At 44.3% G+C, this 12,362-nt stretch overlaps 1 protein-coding gene across 6 annotated transcripts in view; it reads right to left on the bottom strand.

Moving 5' to 3' along the window:
• The window catches only part of PRKCQ (protein kinase C theta), a 347,815-nt gene that overhangs the window by 179,287 nt on the left and 156,166 nt on the right, over positions 1–12,362 (bottom strand). The gene's annotated exons all lie outside the window — the stretch shown is intronic.

Below are 12,362 nucleotides of genomic sequence, written 5' to 3' on the forward strand. Positions count from 1 at the left end.
GACCCCTAAATTCGGCCCTGGCTGGAAGGTTGGCACAGGTACATTTTGACTGTGAGTTGCTCCACTGTAGCACGTTGGTTGGCCCTCGTGCACCTTTGTAGCCAATGTTCACCTCTCACATCAATGGTACATGGTGCTCCGCAGTTTCCACGTCAGTTATTCGCAGTGGTGCCATTTGTCCAGTCACGATACATCTTCACCACAGCAGCACACAAACAGTTCACAGACTGCACTGCTTCAGAAATACTGCCACACTTGCCCCAAAAACCGATAGTCATACCTTTTTGCAATTCGGAATAAATTACCTCTTTTACCCATGACAACAACAAGTGATATATGTGCAGACGGCCTATCGCACACCTTATAAACCCACCAAGTCAGCGCATGACAGCTGACATACTTCATGGATTAAGCACTGCCAACATCAAAGGTAGGAGGTGGTCATAATAATGTGACTCGACCGTGTATATCTGTAGCCTGCCAGAACAGTCCTCCCAGTGGACTCCTAAAGCGGCTGCATTGTTGGATAAAACAGGAAGAGAACTACAGTAGCTCTTCCCAGCTTGTCTCCAGTACCAGTGGACATAACATCATCCAGTCCAGGATATAATGTTATTTTGCACCAAACATTAGCTTCTTCATAGAGATATCATTTCTGCAAAGCCCCCATTGCTACCAATACAGGTTGCAGGACACTGGGGGTAATTCCAAGTTGATCGCAGCAGGAAGTTTGGGGGTCATTCCGAGTTGTTCGCTCGTTGCCGATTTTCGCTATACTGCGATTAGTCGCTCACTGCGCATGCGCAAGGTTCGTATAGCGCATGCGCTTAGTTATTTTACACAAAAGTTAGGTATTTTACTCACGGCGTAACAAAGTTTTTTCATCGTTCTGCTGATCAGTGAGTGATTGACAGGAAGTGGGTGTGAAGTGGGTGTTTCTGGGCGGAAACTGACCGTTTTCTGGGAGAGTGCGGAAAAACGCAGGCGTTTCAGGGAAAAACGCGGGAGTGGCTGGAGAAACGGGGGAGTGTCTGGCCGAACGCTGGGTGTGTTTGTGACGTCAAACCAGAAACGAAACTGACTGAACTGATCGCAATGTAGGAGTAAGTCTGGAGCTACTCAGAAACTGCTAAGAATTTTCTATTCGCAATTCTGCTAATCTTTCGTTCGCAATTCTGCTAAGCTAAGATACACTCCCAGAGGGCCGCGGCTTAGCGTGTGCAATGCTGCTAAGAGCAGCTAGCGAGCGAACAACTCAGAATGAGGGCCCATGTGCACTGTAGGGGAGGCAGATTTAACATGTGCAGAGAGAGTTAGATTTGGGTGTGGTGTGTTCAATCTGCAATCTAATTTGAAGTGTCAAAATAAAGCAGCCATTATTTACCCTGCACAGAAACAAAATAACCCACCCAAATCTAACTCTTTCTGCACATGTTATATTTGCCTCCCCTGCAGTGCACATGGTTTTGCCCAACTGCTAACAAAATTCCTGCTGCGATCAACTTGGAATTACCCCCACTGACAGGGGAAAAAGGAAGAAAATGATGTGATTTCTCAGTATTTTTCCCTGTACTAAATATGGAGATGCAATTTTTTAGCTAAGATGCTGGAGGAAAATGTTTTTTTGTTTTGTTTACTATGTAAAGCCCTTATAATAGTTAATAAAAAAGGAGTTAATGCTGCAATTTAAGAAAACAATATCTCAATGCAACTGGGGCAGAAAGAGCAGTTGGGCACATGCAGTAAGACAATTTAGACTTTCATTTTCAATAATGTGAAAAAATAAAAAAAACATTAAACAGATTAAAATGTAGAAAAATTCTAATATTAAAATATTTTAAAATGTTTATTAATTAAAAAATGCTTTATTCAAAATAAAAAGCCTTTTTTTTAAATGAGATAATTATTAAAAATAAATTGTTACTTGTAGAGATACTTTCTAAACTGAACCTGTTGTCGATGCCCACCGGTTTCTAAAATTTGATTCTTCCGCAATCCACACGCGAAAACAACGTGGCAACTATTTTTTCTAGATATTTTTTGCAGCCGGTTCAAAACCCATCATTTAGTAAATCTGGTGACATCTCTACTTGTAATGGGTGAAAAATTGAGATGGTGATTTTTGTCCTGTGGTCCCTCTGTGTTTTAGCAGTAGTTCTGAGTGTAGTAAATCGCCGGGATTCGATCCCGCTGAAAAAATATTGCCTGCTTGCTGCTAATTCCTACTATTGTAGCTGCTTAGTAAATGTCCTGCTTGGTGAAAATGGTGACAACCAACCATAAGGTGCTATTTGACGATTACTGTACACTTGATTATGACATTTCCATTGCACTGGGACAATAATAATTCAAATAAATAAATCCCTAAGTAAGTGCAAAATAAAATAAAATAAAAAAACTAAAGAAAAGTAAAAGTTCAGCGTGCTGAAATTTAACTGCATTAAACAATGATTCCTCTACTTTTATTCCATTTGCAGTGTGATTTAATTACAGCAAATGCAATGCAGGCACATACGTATGTGAATTTAGTATAAATATACTGTGTTGGGGAAGTCAGGGACCTCACAATTAAAGTGAGCACCTCAAAGTAATTTAAAGAACAGCTTTCTTCATACTGCTACCAATATTATAAAGTACTACAAGACACAAGATGATTGTTGCTGGACTGAATTTCAGAAACAGAAGATTACTTTGGGAAGCAAACGGAGGACACATTCACTTTATTCACAGGTCCTCATTTCATCATGAGACACAAATAAACTAAACTGAGAAAGAAAATGTTACAACTTGTCTCTGGGCAAATCTACCAAAAGCAGCCTCCAATTTCTGTTGCTCAGAGTGTTTGAGTAAGGGAAGAAAACTGAGACTTATCAACATATACAGAGAAACCCTCCGGATCTCATGGGCTCTAGTGATATCTTACTGTCAGTTTTTTCTCATTTCCTGTAATGACTGAAAGTTACCGTAGATTCATTTAGTTACACAGGTTTATCAAGGCTTTTAAATGTTACCTTTGTTAAAAAACCTTAAAATCACTGGATCTCTGCTCCAAATACATATTAGTTTCTGGTTACAGGAAAGCATGAGAATAACAACAGAGCAGAGCTGGACTAAGGGGGTGGGGTGTTGTGGTCAGGGGGCACGGTTCCCTGGACTTCCTCTCTCAGGGTGGTTCCCAGCTTTGGTTACTGCTGAAGTGCAACAGTGGACCACAAACTCTATAAACTGAACAGGAGAGAGGAGTCCAAGCAGGAGGGGTGGAGCTAGAGATGGCCATCGACCATCAATGATTAAAAATCATCGATGGACTATGCCCAATGTAGAATAGTTTTTTAATCGATAGGTGAGAACCAGATGATTCCCCGCAAACGATGATACACAACCACCAAAATATTTTTTTCATTGAAGTGTCGGGACATGGAGCCTAGCTCCGCCCCTGAGACTCCCTTGAAGCTCCACCCCTGTGCTTTGATTGACCTGCAGTTTATTGAATAATAAAGCAGAGGTGACCATCGGCGGGTGGTTACCCATCAATGGTGACCATCGATGAGTAACCCACTGATGGCCATCCCTAGGTGTTGCTACAAAGCAGGGGCAGGGTGACACGGCACTGTGCTTTCACTTTCAATGCACTTCACGCATCATGAGAGGAGGGGAGGAGGCAAGACTCTGCCCACCGAGAGATGGTGTAAGGTAAAAGGGAGGAGCAGGGACACTTACCATCTATACAGTGTATGTATATGTGTATAAATGATATATATGTGTGTGACTATACTGTATGTATGCAGTGGCAGATTTTACCTATGGGCTGCAGACTGCAGAGCCCCCAGGTAAAATCCACCACCCCAATCAGTGTCAGTGAAGCCAGATGCAGTCTGAGACTGCTCTGACTTTACTGTTACTGTCAGTGAGGTCATAGAAACATAGAAACATAGAATTTGTCGGCAGATAAGAACCACTTGGCCCATCTAGTCTGCCCCTTTTTTTTTTTTTTATATTATATTATTTTTTATCACTAACCTTATTTGATCCTTATTTCTTTGTAAGGATATCCTTATGTCTATCCCATGCATGTTTAAATTGCTCTACTGTCTTAGCCTCTACCACCTCTGATAGGAGGCTATTCCACTTGTCCACTACCCTTTCTGTGAAATAATTTTTCCGCAAATTTCCCCTGAACCTCCCCCCCTCCAGTCTCAGTGCATGTCCTCGTGTCCTATTGCTTCTCTTCATTTGGAGAATTTTTCCCTCCTGGACTTTGTTAAAACCCTTCATATATTTGAAAGTTTCTATCATGTCCCCCCTTTCCCTTCTTTGCTCCAAACTATACATATTGAGATTTCTTAGTCTTTCTGGGTATGTTTTGTGATGTAGGCCATGCACCATTTTAGTTGCCCTCCTTTGTACAGTTTCTAATGTATTAATATCCTTTTGAAGATATGGCCTCCAGAACTGAATACAGTATTCTAGATGAGGCCGTACCAATGACCTATACAGTGGCATTATTACTTCTTCCTATTGGAAGTCCTACCTGTCAGTCACAGACACACAAGGCAGTCCCATTGGGATGTGTTTTCTTTCCTCCGGGACTGCCAGACCGGGCTGCATTAAGCAGAGAGCTGGCTTCATGTAGGAAGCCACTCTCTGCCTTTCGTGCAGCTTAATCTGGCTTCTATGGGTCTAGCCGACGCAGTCCATGGAAGCCGGGGTGGTTTGCGCAAGCATAGTGGCACTGCAGTGTCTGTGCATGTGCCTGTCCAGTCACCTGCTGGATCCATTACACAGGTGCCGGCACCCAGGGCTGGCTATCTCCATGCCTCTGAGGGCACTAATTGTAAGTAAGAGCCGCCGCTGTATGTATGCATGTGTATATGTATATATGACTGTGTGTGACAGTATGTATATATGTGTATGTGTGACTGTATGTGTGTGTGCATACATATACATAGATACAGTATGTATGTGTATATGTGTGATCTATGGTGTCACAGCATGTATGTATATATGTATGTAAGTACTAGCGTTTACACGTGGCTTCGGATGTCTGTTATTGCTCAGCGGAACTAATCTTACAGAGACAGTAGTGCCATCTAATATTGGGATGTATATTTTATATTGTACACATTGATTACAAAAAGTTTTTGTAAACATTATTTGCAGTTTTTCCTTCAGGGATTAACAGAAAAAGATGCTTGGGGCTACTAACGCATAAGCAAGTCACGTAAAGCTGCCCATGGGAGAAGCAGTTGGTCTTGAGATCTAAGCCTGCAGCCCTGACTCCACTTTCTTTTGTCTTGTCATAGCAATTCAGATGCTTACAGGAAACTGCAGAGACTTGAATTGAAAAGGAAAATTGTTTGGGATAAGAGGTATGCGTGATATAATCACAGTCTCACCTGCGCCACATTCGTTGCATAGTCTGGGCAGAGTCAAGTTCTGCAGCAGTATTATCGGAACACCAGCTTTCTATATTTACTGTATATACATATAGTAATTTTGTACTTGTGGAGCCTGCACACTACATGTGCCAAGTGTCAAGCATCTGTTTTTTCTTTTATTGCTCCTCTCCCTGATGTCACATCAAGATCATACATACAGTACCTCAGTTTCTTTTTAGGTCACTAAGTTATACAATGTGAAAACATAATCCAAATTCATCCAGCAATTTGTACGTGATGCCGGAACAAACAAACAAACGGATAGACCTCCCCAAAATGTTTAATCTCCATAGTTCATAAACAGTCCCTAGAAGTATATTTCCAAAAAGAATTGCTATGTACAGGCACAACCCTTACAGTTTTATACAGTATGTATAGATGTATGTGTGTGCATTAGTGTGTGACAGTATATATGTATGTGTATATGTGTGTAACTGTATATGTATGTTTGTGTGTGACTGTTTATATGTATTTGTATATGTGTGTAAATGTATTTGTATATGTGTTCCAATTGTAAAGCGCAACAGAATTTAATGCTCTATGTAAGGAACTGTTAAAAAATTATAAATATGTATGTGAGTGTGACTGTTTATATGTATGTGTGTGTGACTATGGGGGTAATTCAGACATGGTCGCAAGCAGGCGATTTTTGCACTGCTGCGACCAGCTAGTTGCCGCCTACAGGGGTTGGGGGCAATCACTGTGCAGGGGTGCGAATGCATGTGCAGAGAGCTGCACAAACAAAAGTTTGTGCAGTCTCTGCACAGCTCAGGACTTACTCATCCAGTGCGATGATCTGGCCCGGAGCTGACGTCAGGAACACTCCCTTCAAACGGCTGGACACACCTGCAGTTCTCCGGACACTGGTCAGTTGACACCCACAAACGGCCTCTTCCTGTCAATCTTCTTGCGATCGCCGGTGTGACAGCTTTCTTCGTTCATCCCGTCGCTGTCCGGCGATCCCCGTCACCATGGGGTGATGCACCTGCGCATTGCGGTGCATACACTTGCGCAGTTCTGACCTGATCGCAGCGCTTCACAAAAAGCTAGCATGTGATCAGGTCTGAATGACGCCCTATGTAATGTATGCATTTCCCCCCAACCAGGGGTGGATACAGAACAGAATGACAGGGAGGCAGAACAATAGCGGAAGGTGGGAGGGTTGTATGTTTCTTCTGTGCGTGCCGAAGATGTGCACACTCCACGAAAAGTAGGTGTGCCTAGCAACAAAGGGCGTGGTCTCAAAGAGAATGCCATACCAATGGCATATTTTTTATATTAAACAACAGACACATAGGCTTCCACTGGGATAAAAAAACAAACACCGTTCCCCTCACAAGAAAAAAATAAAACACATTGGCTAACACAGGAAAAACTAAAACACTTTGGCCCCACAGAAAAAAAATCAAACACTTTGGCCCCCACGGGAAAAACAAACACATTGGCCCTGATAGGAAACAACAACAAACACATTGGCCCCCACAGGAAAAACAAACATTTGGTCACACAGGAATAAAAAAATACATTTGCCTCCACAAGAAGAACATAAAACACATTTGCCCCCACAGGAAAACAAAAAAATGGCCCCACACACACATTGGCCACCACAGGATAAAAAAATTATGCCACAACACCCCCACAGATGACTGACCTGACCTGTCAAGAGCAGATGCCATGTGTGGCACACGTTTGATGTTTGGCAGGGTGAGTCTTTGGAGACAGGTCTGGTGGGTGATAGGGTGAGTGTGCGGAGACAGGTCTGGTCGGTGACAGAGTGAGTGTGCAGGGACAAGTCTGGTAGGTGACAGAGTGAGTGTGCGGGGACAGGTCTAGTGGGTGGCCGGGTGAGTGTGCGGGGACAGGTCTATTAAGTAACAGGATGTGCGGGGACAGGTCCGGTAGGTGAGTGTCCGGGGAGAAGTCTGGTAGGTGACAGGATAAGTGTCTGTGGAGTGGCTGTGGGTGACAGGGTGAGTGGGCAAGGACAGGTCTGGTAGGTGACAGGGTGAGTGTCTGTGGGGCTGATATTGTGGGTGACAGTGAGAGAGTCTGTGTACAGACCATATACAACCCACATTGCAAACTCCCATCCTTTAATATACACCACCCCATCATAGTACTCTTCCATTACTCTTCCCCACAGGCAGCATCAACTATTTACCTTATAACTAATGCACCTACAGTAGCACCCCCAGTAACCTGCCCTGCCATGACACGGCTAAGAAAAAGAGGTGCTAGGGGAGGTGGAGCTGCTTTGCTGCTCTGTACAGTGTGACTGGGTATGGCGGGGAGCAAGGAGCGTGTTCCCTGCCTGCCTCCTGCTGTAGCCAGCCATAGATCTTTCATATTGTAGTGGTCCAGCATATTGTAGTGGTCCAGGCCGCCACTGCATGCTGAAAGTTGGAGGCGGAGCTAGGCCGAGATCAGACCTAGGCTAGATGCAAGGGGGAAGGCTGGCTGACAGCAGCAGCTTTATGCTGGTGGGGGCCGTGCAGCTGTTTGCACTAAAAATAAAAGCAAAAAAAAAGCTTTCATAAATGACAGGGGGATGTGCCTGGGTGCCCCCTCCCTAAATCCGCCACTGCCCCCTACCATCACAAATGGGTGGAACCATTCTGTGTTTTGAGTACTGTCTCACCTGTGGGCTGGAGGAAAGGAAGGGAATGCTCTCACTTGCTGTGTGCGTGAGGCTGGGGGAGTGATGTGCATGTCCCTAGTGTGATCTTAAATGGTATCACAAATGTTGATCTTTAGGGCCCCCCAAATTGTAGTGCCCGGGCCACCCAATACCTTAATCCAGCTCTGCAACAGGGTATACTAAAAGTTGGCTCTTATTCTTTCCATGTTAAGCGAGTGCAAACTATTTTAACATAGACCATTGCCAACATACAATTACATTTATATGATGCATCTGTTGAATTTTTTAAGAAGGTAAGTGTATTTTCTCTGTGTCTATGACAAAGTAATTATGTGAACAATTGTACCACTGAATTCTAGATCACACCTTAGGTTTCAGATTCATCTTGTAACAACAGGCATTCTAAAGTGACTTAACCACAAACCTGTGCCTTTGTATGGACACCATAACCTTCATTCAGAGCCATTACAGGATGTGGTGCCTGGACAGTGGCATAGCCAGAACTTTGTGGGGCCCAAAGCAACATTTTGAAGGGGCCCCTGTCCAAATGCTTCTAGAGAGACACCCCTCTGCAGAAGTTGTTAATTTTATGTCCCATAGTACTGCCCTATTTCATTTACTGAGCCACAGTAGAGCCTTAGTTAAAGCTATGCCCCATAGGAGTGTCCTAGGTTAATTTTTGAACTATTGTAGTGCCCTAGTTCATTTTATGTCACATTGTAGGGCTGCAGTACACATTATGTAACATTGACTAGAGCATTCATTTCTATTATGGGTACTTTCTAGGACCTCACAGATAAAATGCTCAGGAAGGTCCAGTATAAATTGGCAGATGGTGCGTGCTATCTGCTGTTCACTCTTGATAAAGCAGATAGAGCAAAGGGATTGTTTTTCCCTTCATGCTAAGTGTTTGTTACCTGTAAAGTAAACCCATTAAAGTCTGTTGTCAGAGCTGCCCTTACTATAAGTCAATACTTGAGCAGTGTTACTAATGCTTGAAGGGCTAGATTCTTGGCTTAGCAGACATACTAAATCTTAACATTTCCCAAATTTCAGTAATGTAGATTTATTTGTACCTGAGTTTAGTTTACTCTGGAAATCAAGACAGGTCATAAGGCTGATGGATGTGATATAATTTCCGCATTTATACCTCTAGATCAAGCTCAAGGAGCACTAGGTCCATAGGATCACTGTCAGATCTAATGTGGCCAGATATATGAGAAAGAGAGCTTTTATCAAATATCATAACAAATTGTAATTTAGATCTTAGGGGCTAATTCAGACCTGATCACTAGGCTGCATTTTCGCACAGCGTGCGATCAGGTCTAAACTGCGCATGCATATGCACTGCAATGCGCAGGCGCATCGCATGGGTACAAAGCGGATCGCCGCTCAGCGATGGGTTTGTGCGACGGAACGGTTCGCACGGGCGTTTGCAAGGAGATTGACAGGAAGAAGGCGTTCGTGGGTGTCAACTGACCGTTTTCTGGGAGTGTTTGGAAAAACCCAGGCGTGTCCAAGCGTTTGCAGGGAGGGTTCCTGACATCAATTCCGGTCCCGGACAGGCTGATGTGGTATCAGCGGCTGAGTAAGTCCTGGGCTACTCAGAGACTGCACAAAATCTGTTTGTACAGCTCTGCTACACATGCGTTCGCACACTTGCAAAGCAAAAATACACTCCCCTATGGGCGGTGACTATGCGAACGCAGGACTGCAAAATAACCCTAGCAAACAAAAAGGTCTGAATTAGCCCCTTAATCTACTGACATTTATGTAAAGAAATGGTATTCAGCATACAACAGAAATATTCTATTACAGATACTGCTGCTCCAACAAGGGCGCACAGCACGCATTACCGTAACCTCAGTTATGCATGCAGCACATTGGTTCTTACCACAAATCTTTCTCAAGCATTATTGAAGTCAGTCTGCTCTTCAGATGTTTATCAGAGCTTCTGTACTCCAGGTGTGTGTTATTTTACTCATTGGCTGTTGATACAGTGAGTGTTAAACTTCCTGAAGAATCAAACAGAAGTTGCACTAATCTATGATCTGCGAACAACGTTTTTTTTGGAATTAGTAACCTAGTAACAGCATCCTTCCCTGTCCTCCCATTAGAAGACCCATTGTAATCTCTGGTAAAGGCATCTAACAATCATTTTTCTTTCTAGGATTGTCGAAAGTTACTATTATCCCTTTTACAACGCAAACCCGGGTCAGATCCGGGATTTGAACACGGCTCTAACCCAGCTCCGACCCGGGTAATACCCCTTTCACACTGCACAAATAACCCGGTATCGACCCGGCATATTGCCGGGTCGACACAGGTCGGCGTGCAGTGTGAAAGGGGCATAGCCGAAATCGCGGGTCGCCTGACCCGGCAATTCAACCTGGGAATAAAGCAGTGTTATACCCGGGTTGAATACCGGGTCAGTGGCTGCATAAACGGGCTCCCGGGTCGATGCGTCCCGGGACCCGTTTACTACAGCAGGGAGAGGCGGCGCAGAGATGAACCCATCTCCCAGCGCCACCTCTGCCCCCGCCGCCGGCTCCGCCCCCCGCTGCTATGGCAACCCGCTCGGCATATTGCCTGGTCGGGGAAGCCTGCAGCAGCGGCCAATGCCGGATCCCACCTGGGAAGAATCCGTTTCCAATTCCCGGGTGGGATCCGGCATTGGCAGTGTGAGAGGGGTATTAGAGACGTTCACAGTGCAATATTGACCTGGGTTATTGCCGTATTGGTGCCTTTTTGCTCAACCCGGGTCACCTATGTTAAAACCAGTGTGATGTAATTTTAAAAGGACTTGATTGGTTCCCAGTTTTCAGCAAGAAAGGGAAGGAGCCGGGGAATGCTCACAGTGCAGCAATCATGGCCGACAGAGCACATGTCCCGGCACAGAGCCCGAAATTCATGATTGTCTCAGCTGTACTGCTGCTGGATTCAGGTTGTGAGAGGTTATTGCAGCTTCTCTCTGTCTGTAGCTTCTTCAGCAGCTATTTAACAAGACAGAGGAGTTTGCATTTTTGGGCAGAACTGTTCCAAAGGAGTGCAGAACTGTGCAGATTGCTTTTCAACAAGTGTGCTCACAGTGCAGTACTGTAAACAAACCTCAGCTGACTGGAAACAACCCATCAGCGCTGTTTCTTCATAGGTGGGTTGAATATCCCGGAACTGTACCATTTTAGTGCACAATAATCTGGGTCCAACATGTGTTCAACCCTTCTTTTAACCCGGGAAGAAATACCGGTTTGGACGTCCCAGGATATTCAGTTTGACGCTTTCACACCGCACCTCTACCAGGGTCGCACCAGCAACCCGGTAAAAAGACGGGTTATTTTGGCGATGTGAAAGGGGTATATATAAGAACATGAACTGATCTACTGTTGGATTTGCTTTGATGACCTTTTATCCAGGGTTGTGTAAGCAGACAGTTTAGCAAATACGTTCATGTTTATTTATGTCCCAGATAGTACAGATACTCATTTATTGATGTAAAGGTAATTGTATTGTATTTGCTTCGGTTTAATAAAACTAGTATTTTACATACAGTATTGCAGCAATAATAATAAAAAAAAAATTAGTTCTTGTTTAGTGTTGAACTTTGAGGTGTTGAGTTCTCCTGCTCTAGGAAAAGAATCACCAACTACAACGGGTGGTATTCATGTGACCGGCGATCGGAAGACCGACAGTCACATAACCTCCACCAACATCGCGCCCCCTCACTATCCCGATGGTCGACATGCCAGCCAACAGGGAATATTTCCACTCGTAGGTGTCCACGACACCCATAGAGTGGGAATAGGACCCGTGGCGACCGCAGGCGTGGCAATCGCAGCGAGCCCAGAAGGGGCTTGCTGCACTTGCCCCTCCACGCTGGGATCCTGGCGTCGGTATGCTGCCGAGATCCCGGCGTCGGTATGCTGACCGGCGGTCTCCTGACCGCCAGTCAGCCATGCTACACCCAACTACAACATCTTCCCAAAACTCTGTGAAAACCAGATACATACTCAGCTGCGTGTAAGCACCAGCTTGAGAACATACAATACTGATTTCGCTCATGCCAGTGCATGCACAAAATATAAAAACTACTAAAGTAACATAATCCAAGAGGAAAAATGAATAATTTGAAAATTAATAAATTAAAAATGAATAATTATTACAAATTCAGACTTGTATGCAAACCCGATGGTTAGCATATAAGTCTGATGGTGGGAGCACTGCACATGCGCAGGACCCATTCAGAGCATTTCAGTATGTGAGCAGTGAGTATGTGTGAGTGTCTGAGT

Source organism: Pseudophryne corroboree, chromosome 6 (assembly GCF_028390025.1).
Source record: "Pseudophryne corroboree isolate aPseCor3 chromosome 6, aPseCor3.hap2, whole genome shotgun sequence".
Taxonomy (NCBI): Eukaryota; Metazoa; Chordata; class Amphibia; order Anura; family Myobatrachidae; genus Pseudophryne; species Pseudophryne corroboree.